Below are 12,007 nucleotides of genomic sequence, written 5' to 3'. Positions count from 1 at the left end.
GGACTCTGTCTATACTTTGCTGTCCCAGTAAAGCACAAACATAATCAAATCCCCACCCGCCCCAGACTTTCTCTCCTCTCCTCCCTTCCTTGGACAGCATGTTAGTGTAGCAGTTAGTAGTGTACCACTTTACAGCACCAGTGACCCAGATAAAGCTTTTCGTATGGTCCTAAGTGGGAGACTGGTAAAAGAGGTCAAAGCCCACAAGTTACAAGACAGGGTGATAAAATACATCCAGAACTGGCTTGGTGATAGAAATCAGATGGTGATAGTGGAGGGGTGCATTTGTAACTAGAAGCCTTGTGAGCAGTGGTCCTCTACAGCTATTGGTATTGGAACCCATAATGTTTGTAACATATATTACCAATTTGGATGTGAATGTTAGAGGAGTACACCATACGACATAGGAGCAGAATTAGGACGTCTGACCCATCAAGTCTGCTCTTCCATTCAATCATGGCTGTTCCTTTTTTTTTAATGAATGGTAAACTTGCAAATAATATGGAATTTGGAATTTCCATAATATGGAATATGGAATTTATTAATAGCGAGGAAGATAGTTCTAAGAAACAGGACAATATTGATCAGTTGGTAAGGCGAACAGAGTACGCAGTCCTGACAAATGTGTGATGATGCATTATGGATGGTCAAGTAAGAGTAAGACATATACCATAAATGGCAGGACTCTAGGAAGTACCGAGCAACAATAGATCCTAGTATACACATCTAAAGATCCCCAAAGATAGCAGAAGTGATAGATAGAATGGTAAAGAAGGCATACTTGCTTTCAGTAGCTGGAGCTCAGAGTTTAAGAACAAGGAGGGCTTAGTACAATTTTATAAAACAACGGTTTGGTCTCAGATAGAACATGTTCATTGTTTGGTAGCACAGCAAAGGAAGAAAATAATAGCCCTGGAGAGGTTGCAGACCAAGCTCACTGGGATGTGGCCTGGGATGAAATTGGATTTGTTATTGACTACGCAGGAGAAGCCGGAGAGTGGTATTAGATGGTTGCCTTTCTGAATGGAGGCATGTGCCACAGGGATCGGTGCTGTGTCCATTGTCGCTTGTCATAGGCAGTATATCAGTGATCTGGATGACAAAGTGGTAAACTGGATACCAAGATTGGGGATGTAGTGAAGAAGGCTATCAAAACTTGCAGCAGGATCTGGACCCAATGGAAAAACAGACTGAAGATGGGAGATTGAATTTAATGCCGTCAAGAGTCAGGTGTTGCACTTTGGGAGGACAAACCAGGGAGGAGTATAGTAGAGCAGAGGGATCTGGGAATTCAGATCCATAATGACTTTAAAGTGACATCAAAACTAGATAGTGACATAAAGAAGGTGGTTGGCACATTGAACTTCAAAGTACTGCATACGGGAGGTGGGATAATATATTGAAATTGTATAAGAAATTGGAGAGGACTAATTTGGAGTTCTGGTCACCTACCTATAGGAAAGATATCAATAAGATTGAAAGAGTACAGAAGAAAAACTTAGTAGGATGTTACCAGGACTTGAGAATCTGAGTTATCAGGAATGGCTGAATAAGTTAGGAGTTTAAGCCTTGGTGTATGGGATAATGCAAGAATATTTGATAGAGATATACAAAATTATGAGGGATATAGATAGGGTAAATGCAGGCAGGCTTTTTTCCACTGAAATTGGGCAAGACTACAACTGGAGATCATTGGTTAAGGGTGAAAGGTGAAATACATAAGGTGAATATGAGGGGGAGATTCTTCACCCATATGGTGGTGAGAGTGTGGAATGAGCTGCCAGCAGGAGTGGTAGACGCAGGTTCAATTGCAACATTTAGGAGAAGTTTGCATAGATACATGGATGGAAGGGGAATGGAGGGCTATGGTCTGGGTGGGGGGGTTGGGTCAAATGGGACAAAGCAGAATAGTTTGGCACAGACTAGATGGCCCAAAAGACTTTGTTTTGTGCTGTAGTTCTTTATGATACTATGAAATGTTTCAGTTATAAAGAGAGACTGAATAGGCTAGCCTTGTTTTCATTGGAACAGCAAGCAACAAATCTGAGGGACTTCTGCCTATTTCAGTGACAGAATAGATTGAAGGTGAGAAGTGAGAAGATTTGAGGGGACCTGAGGAATAATACTTAGAAGGCAGACACAATCTAAAATGCATCGCCTGTTAAGGTGGTGGAGATAGGTACCCTCACATTTAGGAAGCATTCGGAAGATCATCGAAATGGAAAAGGTATGCAGCCTATGAACTAACTGATGGTCTAGTTGCAATGGACACGGAGGGGGGCTGAATTTAATAACTGATTCATGTTCATGGATAGTTGAGACTTTCAGAATTTAAGGGTTAGCAGCCTATGTAGTCAAAAGTGCTTTTTTCAAGCTGCTTCATGTGCAGGGTTCTTACCTTCTTGTTAAAGGCATGTATATTTGAATGACTGTGCCTACTAACTCATGTTTTTATCACACTAAGAACTTGTAATGTAAAAGAGAAGTAAATTTTATCAGGGAATATTATGAATGAAGAAACATTTACAACACCAAATACGACTTGGATGAATTCCTGTGAATTAGAAATGAGGATTAAGACAAAATTATTTTTAAAATGTTGACCAAAAAACAAAATGAGGGACAAATTAAGCATTAAGATGGAAAGAAATATTAATTAAAAGAGGATTCTGCTAGTGCAGTAGATGACAGGTCAAAGGTAGGATTTATAGTGAATTTTCAATAGTCAATCTGGATGATGTGTGTAATTTTTAAGAAGACTGCAGTTGTCTAATTCCAAAATACAAGTCTGAAAATAAGAATGTAGAATTGTTCTGTCATCCAACATAAAAGTGCTGAAGTTTAAACATTATTTTGTGAAGCACTGAATGCCATCTGTTACATCAAATGCTTCTTGACCTTCTTCAAGTGGGAATGATTTAAGTGTGAATTAATATTGTTTGTGTATTCTGAAATTTATTTTGCACAGAAATATTTCACTATTTGTAATCCACCTTAATAACCTGGTTGAAGAGACTGGTTGAAGCCAAATATACTGATGATATAAAGAAGGGGCAGTTACTAAGCTGTGTGTATATTTTAAGATTGTTCTCTATGGAAAGAAGTAAGAATAAGCCAAGTGAACATAAGATGTGGAACAAAGAAATTTGAGGATCCTCATAAATAAAACCAAGTTAGCAAACAGGTACTGTAGATAATTAGGAAGCCAGTGCACGGGCATAGAGTATAAAAGAACAGAAATTTTACACATTAAACTGAGACTGTATATGAAATACAAAATATAGCTTAGCTTTCATTTTCAATAAACACAACTGATTCCTGGACAAAGGATTAGGACGAGCAAGACTGCCCTACTCTCACAAGAATGGGAGGTGGGGGGAAGGGGGTGATCCTATCAAATCATATTCTGAGGGGGACTGGCAGATGGACTGAAGGAATATTTCTCCTGGTGGGGTATCTAATACTACATGACATTCACTCAGTAGCCACTTTATTAGGTACAACTGCTTGTTAATGCAAATATCTAATCAGCCAATTATGGGGCAGCAACTCAATGCATAAAAGCATGCAAACATGGTCAAGAGGTTCAAATCAAATATCAAAATGGGGAAGAAATGTGAACTGAGTGACCTTGACCCATGGAATGATTGTTGGCGCCAGATGGGGTATTTCAGAAACTGCTGGTCTCCTTGGATATTCATGACAACATTCTTTAGAGTTTAAAGAGAATGATACAAAATCAAGTGGCCAGTGGAGTGTAGGGTAGAATAAGGAGTCATCCATTGATGATTGTGGTTCTTCAAATTTCAACATTCCAGCATCCACAGAGATGGGTCAACAAAGATATTCAGTGTAGAGATTGAGAAGCCTTCGAACTACCAGGAGTAAAGGTGAGAGAAAGTGGTGTTAATACCAGATTTGCAGCAGACATGATCACACTGAGAAGTGCAGTAGGTTCAAGGGAACAATTACCTTCAGTTCCTTCTCTCAATTCCTCTGTCTCTGCCCCATCTACTCTCAGGATGAGGCTTTTCATTCCAGAACAACTGAGATGTCTTCCTTCTTCAAAGAAAAAGGCTTCCCTTCCTCCACCATCAACACTGGCCTTACCCGCATCTCTTCCTTTTCACGCACTTCTGCCCTCACCCCATCCTCCTGCCATCTCATCAGGGATAGGGTTCCTCTTGTCCTCATCTACCACCCCAGAAGCCTCCGCATCCAGCACACAATGCTCCATAACTTCCACCATCTCAAATGGGATCCTACCATTAAGCAAATCTTTCACTACCCCCCCCCACTTTCCACTTTCCACATTTATCACTCCCTATGCGACTCTCTTTTCCATTCACCCCTCCTCACTGATCTCCTTCCTGGCACTTATACAAGCACCTTCACTCCGTCAGCTACAAAAAGCGGGATTTCCCAGTGGCACCCATTTCAATTCTCATTCCGATATGTCAGTCCATGGCCACAATGAGACCACACTCAGCTTGGAGGAGCAACACCTGATATCCTGTCTGGGTAGCCTCCAACCTGATGGCATGAACATCGATTTCTCAAACTTCCAGTAATTGCCACTCCTTCTCTCCTTCACCATTCCCCATTCTTGTTTCCCTGTTCATCTCTTCTTACCTGACCATCACCTCCCTCTGGTTCTCATCCCCCTTCCCTTTCTTCTATGGTCTTCTATCATCTCCTATTAGATTCCCTCTTCTGCAGCCATTTATCTCTTTCACCAATCTACTTCCAGCTCTTTACTTCAACCCCTTTCCTCTCCCAGGTTCACCTATCACCTGCCACCTTGTACTTCTTCCTCCCCTCCCCCCACCTTCTCATTCTGATTTCTTCCCCCTTCCTTTCCAGTCCTGATGAACAGTCTCAGCCCAAAACGTTGACAGTTTATTCCCATCCATAGATGCTGCTTGACCTGATGAACTCCTCCAGTCCACTGTGTGTATTACTCTGTGTGTATTTCCAGCATCTGCGGTACTTCTGTGTCCATAGCTTCAGTTCCTGGTTCAAATGTTCTTATATTGTGTTATTAAAATATCTAATAATTGCTTTTCATACCATAAGGAAAATAGCACTTTCCAGCTAAATTATGCTGTGAATATTCCATCTCATTTCAAGTAACATGATTTATCATTGGGTCTATTATTCATTAGAAATATCTACAAAACCTGTTGAAAATAAATAAAGGATAATAAAGTCTCCAGTTATGTCTTGTACTTAACACAACAATATTATTATAGAGAAGATATTGATTAATTACCCAGTTTACATTTTATGATATACATATTCTGCTAACTCAACCAAATATGAGTTGTTATTCTGCACTGTCTCTACAATCTCATCTACTAAAAGTGTGTACTGCTGCATTGCTGCTAAAGAATTTTCTACATATAATAAAATGATTTAAAAATGACTGCAACAAATTTGAGAACATTTCTTAAATTATTTGATATAATTCAACAAAAGCATTATCCTAGGTGTTCCAGTAATGTATTCAGGTCCTAAATGAGTGACACTTCCAACCATTACTGTGGCGTAGTACGATTATACAAAATGCTTCTCTTCAAAATTAACAAAGCATTCGCTTTCAATCCAATACTCTATCAAGGAATACAGTCTCCCAGGCAGGAAGATAAATTATCCCAAGAAAAGAACAATAAAATGTAACAGTAATCCTTTTGTTAAGTTGCAAGTGCAGCTGTGGGCCACAGTGTTAAAGGGATAGATAGCAGCAGAATCAATTAGGAAACAAATCCTTGGTCCTGCAAACTAGGGTGTGGCAAATAATGTGCACAGAGCTTTTAAGAGCTGTTCAATTTATAATGCTGTTTTGCTGGTTCTAGTTATAAAAAAATCAATAACACACTGATTTATGACTGCTAATAAGAGATTAGAGTCACAAATATCAGTGTTCTGAGATACACAACTTATCTGTAACAAAATGCTTTGCATTTATTATGTTCAAATTATCTTACAATTAACTAGTTTTATTTGTTTAGGTTGAAATAGATTTAGTGTGTCTGAAAATACTTCTGGAGTTCTTATTTTTAAAAGGGCATTCTTCCAAACCTTTGATTCATAGATTTATTTTAAGCTATTTTTATAAAGCAGGGTAATCTGTTTGTACCGCAGCATGTAGTTTCAACATGCAAATGAGTCATTCGTAATCGACAGTACCGAATTTACAATAATCGTATTTCAATTGATTAGTATTGCTGAATTCATCTGTACAACAAACACATAGTCAACAACACAGAAAATCCCATTTATTGCACTGTCGAAATTTTGATTTTAAGAGTTGTCAAAATTTATGTGCACACACTATAGTTAATTATGTTGTAAATAAAATATATATGCACTTTTTTTAACTTGTCAAATCTATCAAAAAGCAATTGCTGAATGGATGTTTTAACTGTCAATAATATTAGAATTATGCAATTATGAAAAATGTATTTGGTTGTTCAAAATGAAAAAAAATAGTTTCTGCATGAACTAACCTCAAACATATTGTATTTTGAAACACCATAATTAAAAGGAATAAAGCATAAAAAGTTACCATTATACCATGGAAATCAAATAACATGATAATTCTGAGAAATCTAGAAATAATGGCATATGTCTCTAGGGTACAGGACAGTGCAAAACATTATCTCTTAAGAAAAATAATGGATTCTGTGGTCAATAACTTCATGTTTGCATATGTGCACTGAATTCTTGTCATCTAGCTGAGCTGTTTTCCAAGCATTTGAAAAAGATATGTCACGCGCATGTTATTACATCAGTTTCATTCCTAGATGATTGCCCTTTGGAGTGTTTGTGACAGTTTCGCATTGATTGTTCATTTATCCTATTGATTAACACCTGCTGGACCTATTTATTAGTCCCTGTGAATCCATTTTAAAATTTAGGTTGTTAGTTATGGATAAGGACAAAAGATACTGGAAAATATATTGGAAATGTCGTTTCTTTATGCACATGCATCAATCACTGCCTTTGACCCAGAGATTATTATACAGCAGAAAGCTAAATTCTTTATGGTTTCGATATAAATGTCCACAATGATATATAATTATATACACATCACTAAATAATCTTTGCATTATTGTCTATCTTAGCTATTTGTCTGAACAGGATATCTCCCACGTTGAATATTTACACAACAGTCATAGAAAATCCAAATCAGAATGTCAACATTTGGCTTCCGGATCAAACCGTGCAAACTCAAGCAGTGAAACGAGGTGATGGAAGCCAGGGAACTGGAATTAAATGGTATAAAAACATAACAAAACAGCTACATTTTGGATTTTAAGGATGATCACAGCTTTGAGGAATTATAATTCAAAGTACATTTACTATCAAAGCTTGTATGTAATTTACAACCCTGAGATTCTCCTTCCCACAGACATTGACAAAACCAAGAAACACCATGGAATCCGTTCAAAGAAAACATCAAACAGCCAAAGTGCAAAAAAAGAACGAATTGCACAAATAGTGAAAAAACAAGTCAGGAACACACAGAATATAGAACATCAAAACCACAGAGTCATTGTAACAGCTGAGGATGTTCAGTTCAGTGCAGTTCTATTTAGCGCTGTATCATTTACTGACTGCAGGCCACAGAGCTAGTTTGCTCCAATAACATCTGCACAAAATAGCAATTAAAAAGGAGTAACCAGAAAAACATATACGATGAACTGTACAATCCAACCACACAGCACGTCGATTAAACCTGGCCGAAGACCCAATATTGTGCACCATCGAGTGAGATAGAGATATGGAGAGAGAGAGAGAGAGAGAGAGAGAGAGAGAGAGAGAGAGATGGAAGGAGAGAGATGAAGGGAGAGAGAGAGATGGAGAGAGAGAGAGAGAGAGATGGGGAGAGAGAGAGAGAGAGAGAGAGAAAGGAGAGAGGGAGGGGAAGAGAGAGAGGAGGGAGAGAGGGAGGGGAAGAGAGAGAGGGAGAGGGAGAGAGAAAGGAGAGAGGGAGGGGAAGAGAGAGAGGAGGGAGAGAGGGAGGGGAAGAGAGAGAGGAGGGAGAGAGGGAGGGGAAGAGAGAGAGGAGGGAGAGAGGGAGGGGAAGAGAGAGAGGAGGGAGAGAGGGAGAGAGAAAGGAGAGAGGGAGGGGAAGAGAGAGAGGAGGGAGAGAGGGAGGGGAAGAGAGAGAGGAAGGAGAGAGAGGTGGAGAGAGAGAGTGAGAGAGAGAGAGATGGAGAGAGAGAGAGATGGAAGGAGAGAGATGGAGGGAGAGAGAGATGGAGAGAGAGAGAGATGGGGAGAGAGAGAGAGAGAAAGGAGAGAGGGAGGGGAAGAGAGAGAGGAGGGAGAGAGGGAGGGGAAGAGAGAGAGGGAGAGGGAGAGAGAAAGGAGAGAGGGAGGGGAAGAGAGAGAGGAGGGAGAGAGGGAGGGGAAGAGAGAGAGGAGGGAGAGAGGGAGAGAGAAAGGAGAGAGGGAGGGGAAGAGAGAGAGGAGGGAGAGAGGGAGGGGAAGAGAGAGAGGAAGGAGAGAGAGGTGGAGAGAGAGAGAGTGAGAGAGAGAGAGAGATGGAGAAAGAGAGAGATGGAAGGAGAGAGATGGAAGGAGAGAGAGAGATGGAGAGAGAGAGAGGTGGGGAGAGAGAGAGAGAGAGAGAGAGAGAGAGAGAGAGTGAGTGAGAGTGTGACTGACTGACCAGTCAGGTGCAAGCATCTTCCTCCAGCAGCAGTGAGAGGGAGACCGGTCAAACGCAGGCAGATGACGTTGAACAACCACTCACTTTCTGCTCTCAAACTTGTTGATTTCAATGTTCTTCAATGCTTTAATCAGTAAGAAATGGAATTAATCATGGCCCTACCCCCCATCTCCAAGCTTGATCACTCTGCTCAAAACCTCACCAAACTCCCTCAGAGAAAGCAAAGCACCAGATTGATTAATCAGCCCAAAACCACATCATCAAAATGTACAGTAAATCACAGGTTGCAACAGTAGCAGAATAATATTTGAAAGAAGTTGTTTCATGAACTGTCTGAAGGATGTCACTTTTGATCACGGTGTTCATTGGCGCCATCTTCTTCAGCCCCTGGTGGTAACAATCAGAAGAGACAAAACAGGCCAGTCCTCTATTCCCAAGAACAGAAAAGGCTGAATAGTCTTGAAGATTACAAAAAAGGATTCCATAGGAAATAAAAGCAGCAATAGATCATGTATCTGTCCTTACCCAAGAGAATCATGGCTGATCCTATACCTCAACCACTTTTCAATATAATCATAATATTCACATTTCTAAAAGATTCAATCTGCCTTGAATCCATTCAGTGTGTGAGCATACACAGCCCACAGGGATATAGAATTCCAAACAGTTACATACCTCTGAGTAAAGACACTTCTCCATTTTGCAGTCTTAAATGGCCCACCTCAACCTGTGACTAAACCTAATTCCATATTTCCCAGCCATAGGAATCAGCCTCTCATAAAATCACAAAATAGAAATATTTCAATGAGCCAAACTCTCATTTTCTAAACAAGTGAGCATCGGTTAATCTTTCTAATCCCTTTTTACAGGATAAATTCCCTCCTTGAGGACTTCTGTCCATTACCTCCAAGCAACTATATCCTTCTTTTGACACCAAGACAAATATTGCACACCCAGATCGATATCAGTTACCAGGTTATCATTATTTGCCAGTGCATAATACACCAATGGCCAGCCATTCAGATCATGGGCCTGTGTGAGGAGCCAAGTTCTAAGGGAGGGGTGAGCCAGGAGCATGTGATGACCAGCCATAGAACAGCAGTTAACCAGCTGGAGGCCTAAGGTTTATAATGCGATAGTGGTGTCTTGGGAATCCACGAGCCCAGGAGCTCCAGCCCTACTCCTGTGCAGAGTGCAACAATGTGTAAGGCTCCTGCAAAAATTTTTTAAACTGATGCTAATTTCAGTGGACCAAATCAAGACTTAAGTTTAACTGTACTCGAATGGAAGCTGGGTTCTCGAAAACCATGGCACTGATCCACAGTGGAAGTTCTTGGTTGGCCACATCAGTGGATTTCTCAACATGTCCTAGAAGTTAAGGGAAATGTGCTAACATCTAATCTTATGGTACGTTTTGTCACACTCTCCACCACTCCCATCTCAGCTGTCCAAATTGCCTATCTCCAGCATTTCTGATCCCAGGCTTGTCTCTCCTATTCAGCCCCCTCCACTCAACTGCCCACAAAAACAACTGGAACTCAGGTCACCAGACAGAGTTTCTGTGCAATGTCAGTGGCCATCCGATTTGTAATTTCCACAACTAAAGAGGTCTCACAACCAGCAGTCAATTTAGCCATTCATCGGGCAGGGCTACCAGGGCTACCAAGGTCTTGTTAATTATGAACAGGACTAGAACTATTTCTGTACAGATTGAATACCTAAATCACAACAAAGCATCCCATGTGGATTAATGAGAATTGTTTGTTTTTTTTCCAAGTGAGAGATCACCAAAATATTCATTGTAGAGAAAAAAATAATATACTGATTTGTTATCAACTCATTCAAGGTTAAGGACCAACTCACTGAAAGTGAGGTTAAGACTTATTAAATTTATTTTACATTAAAATCTCACAGCTGATAGAAAGTATTTCATCCCAATGACCTAGGGAAACAAGTCTCCATGATGAAATGTTTAAACTCTTTACATTTCCTTGTTTATTTTGTTTCTGCTTTTCATATTTATACTCTTGTTTCTGCTAATTAATATTGGTTTGTTCATCACGTTCGTTCGTTCGTAATGGTTCGAACAAATATGAGGCGGGAGTGTGCGCAGCCCCCCAGTGAAAAATGATATTGTATCTATTAAATAGGGGCCATGGACAATTCTGATTTGATGGAGAATGGATGTGAAAGCACAGAGGAACATCTGGAGAAATTTCTGAAACGCTCGTTCACTGCTGTCGTTACTATGTGGTCGGGAATCTTTCGGAGGGTAGGCCTCAAAATCCCCGGCCTTGCCTGCTTTTGGCAACTGAGAAGGAGGTTGAATCGTTCGGACAGAGTCAGTGGTCAGTGTCGGACAGCTGATCAGAGCTTTAAGTTTTCAGATGACTCGGAGTCGGATTGTGGTCGGCATGGCAGGGAGCGTTTTCCTTCCTTCTCCCGTCTGCGTGAGATGTGGGACATTTGAGTGACTTTGAATTTTACTGTGCTCATGGACTTCTTCATCAAGTTATGGTATTGTTGCACTGTTTGTAACTATATGTTATAATTATGTGGTTTTGTCAGTTTTTTCAGTCTTGGTCTGTCCTGTGTTTTGTGATATCACACCGGAGGAAATAATGTATCATTTCTTAATGCATGCATTACTAAATGACAATAAAAGAGTACCACGTGTCTTCATAATCTAAATGTGCCATAGCAATTAATAATGGTGTCTCTGTTTAAAAAAAAGACTATAACGTTATTTACATTGAAATTTAAATACCACACACATCCTGCTAACACTTTTAGAGTAAGTAAAGTTCCAACACACTTGATTTAAAGTGTTGAAACTGTTTCTCTCTGCAAATACAAATTAAAAGAAAATACAAAAGTGGCTGCCTCCATAATGCTGTTATAATGTGCTAATTGGCAGGCTCCCAACTAAAATTTGGTGTCACATTAATGTGCTTTTTATTTAGCATAAGGAATTTATTTCACCAGCAAATGCAAATCACATTTTAATACCATTGGGTATTGCAGCTTAAATAAAATGTGAAGGTAAACTGCATCAAGTTCTAAATGTGAAAGAAACACATGAAAATATTCTTTAAATGGATGTTCAATTAAAAAAAACAAAAGGGAAGTAAATACAATACCCTAAAGAAGAGCAAGGCTAAAATTTAAATAAACTAAAGATGTGCAGAACAAAGGAAAGAGAAGTTGAAATAACTAACATAGCCAATATTTACATTCACTAAGTGCTAAAAGCACTGAGTAATTTCCAGGGCAGAACAAGTCATATTACCACTCCTACAGCAGTTTTGGTAATTCAACCTACTAATT

General features: G+C 39.7%; 1 pseudogene; it reads left to right on the top strand.

Moving 5' to 3' along the window:
* LOC134345976 (RNA-binding protein 25-like) overlaps positions 1–7,905 on the top strand; it is a 193,152-nt pseudogene extending 185,247 nt beyond the window's left edge.
* Positions 7,906–12,007: the final 4,102 nt, after the last annotated feature.

This window comes from Mobula hypostoma, chromosome 4 (genome assembly GCF_963921235.1).
Source record: "Mobula hypostoma chromosome 4, sMobHyp1.1, whole genome shotgun sequence".
Lineage (NCBI taxonomy): Eukaryota > Metazoa > Chordata > Chondrichthyes > Myliobatiformes > Myliobatidae > Mobula > Mobula hypostoma.
Note: the sequence above shows the minus strand (reverse complement) of the source record. Positions and strands in the feature narration are given on the sequence as shown.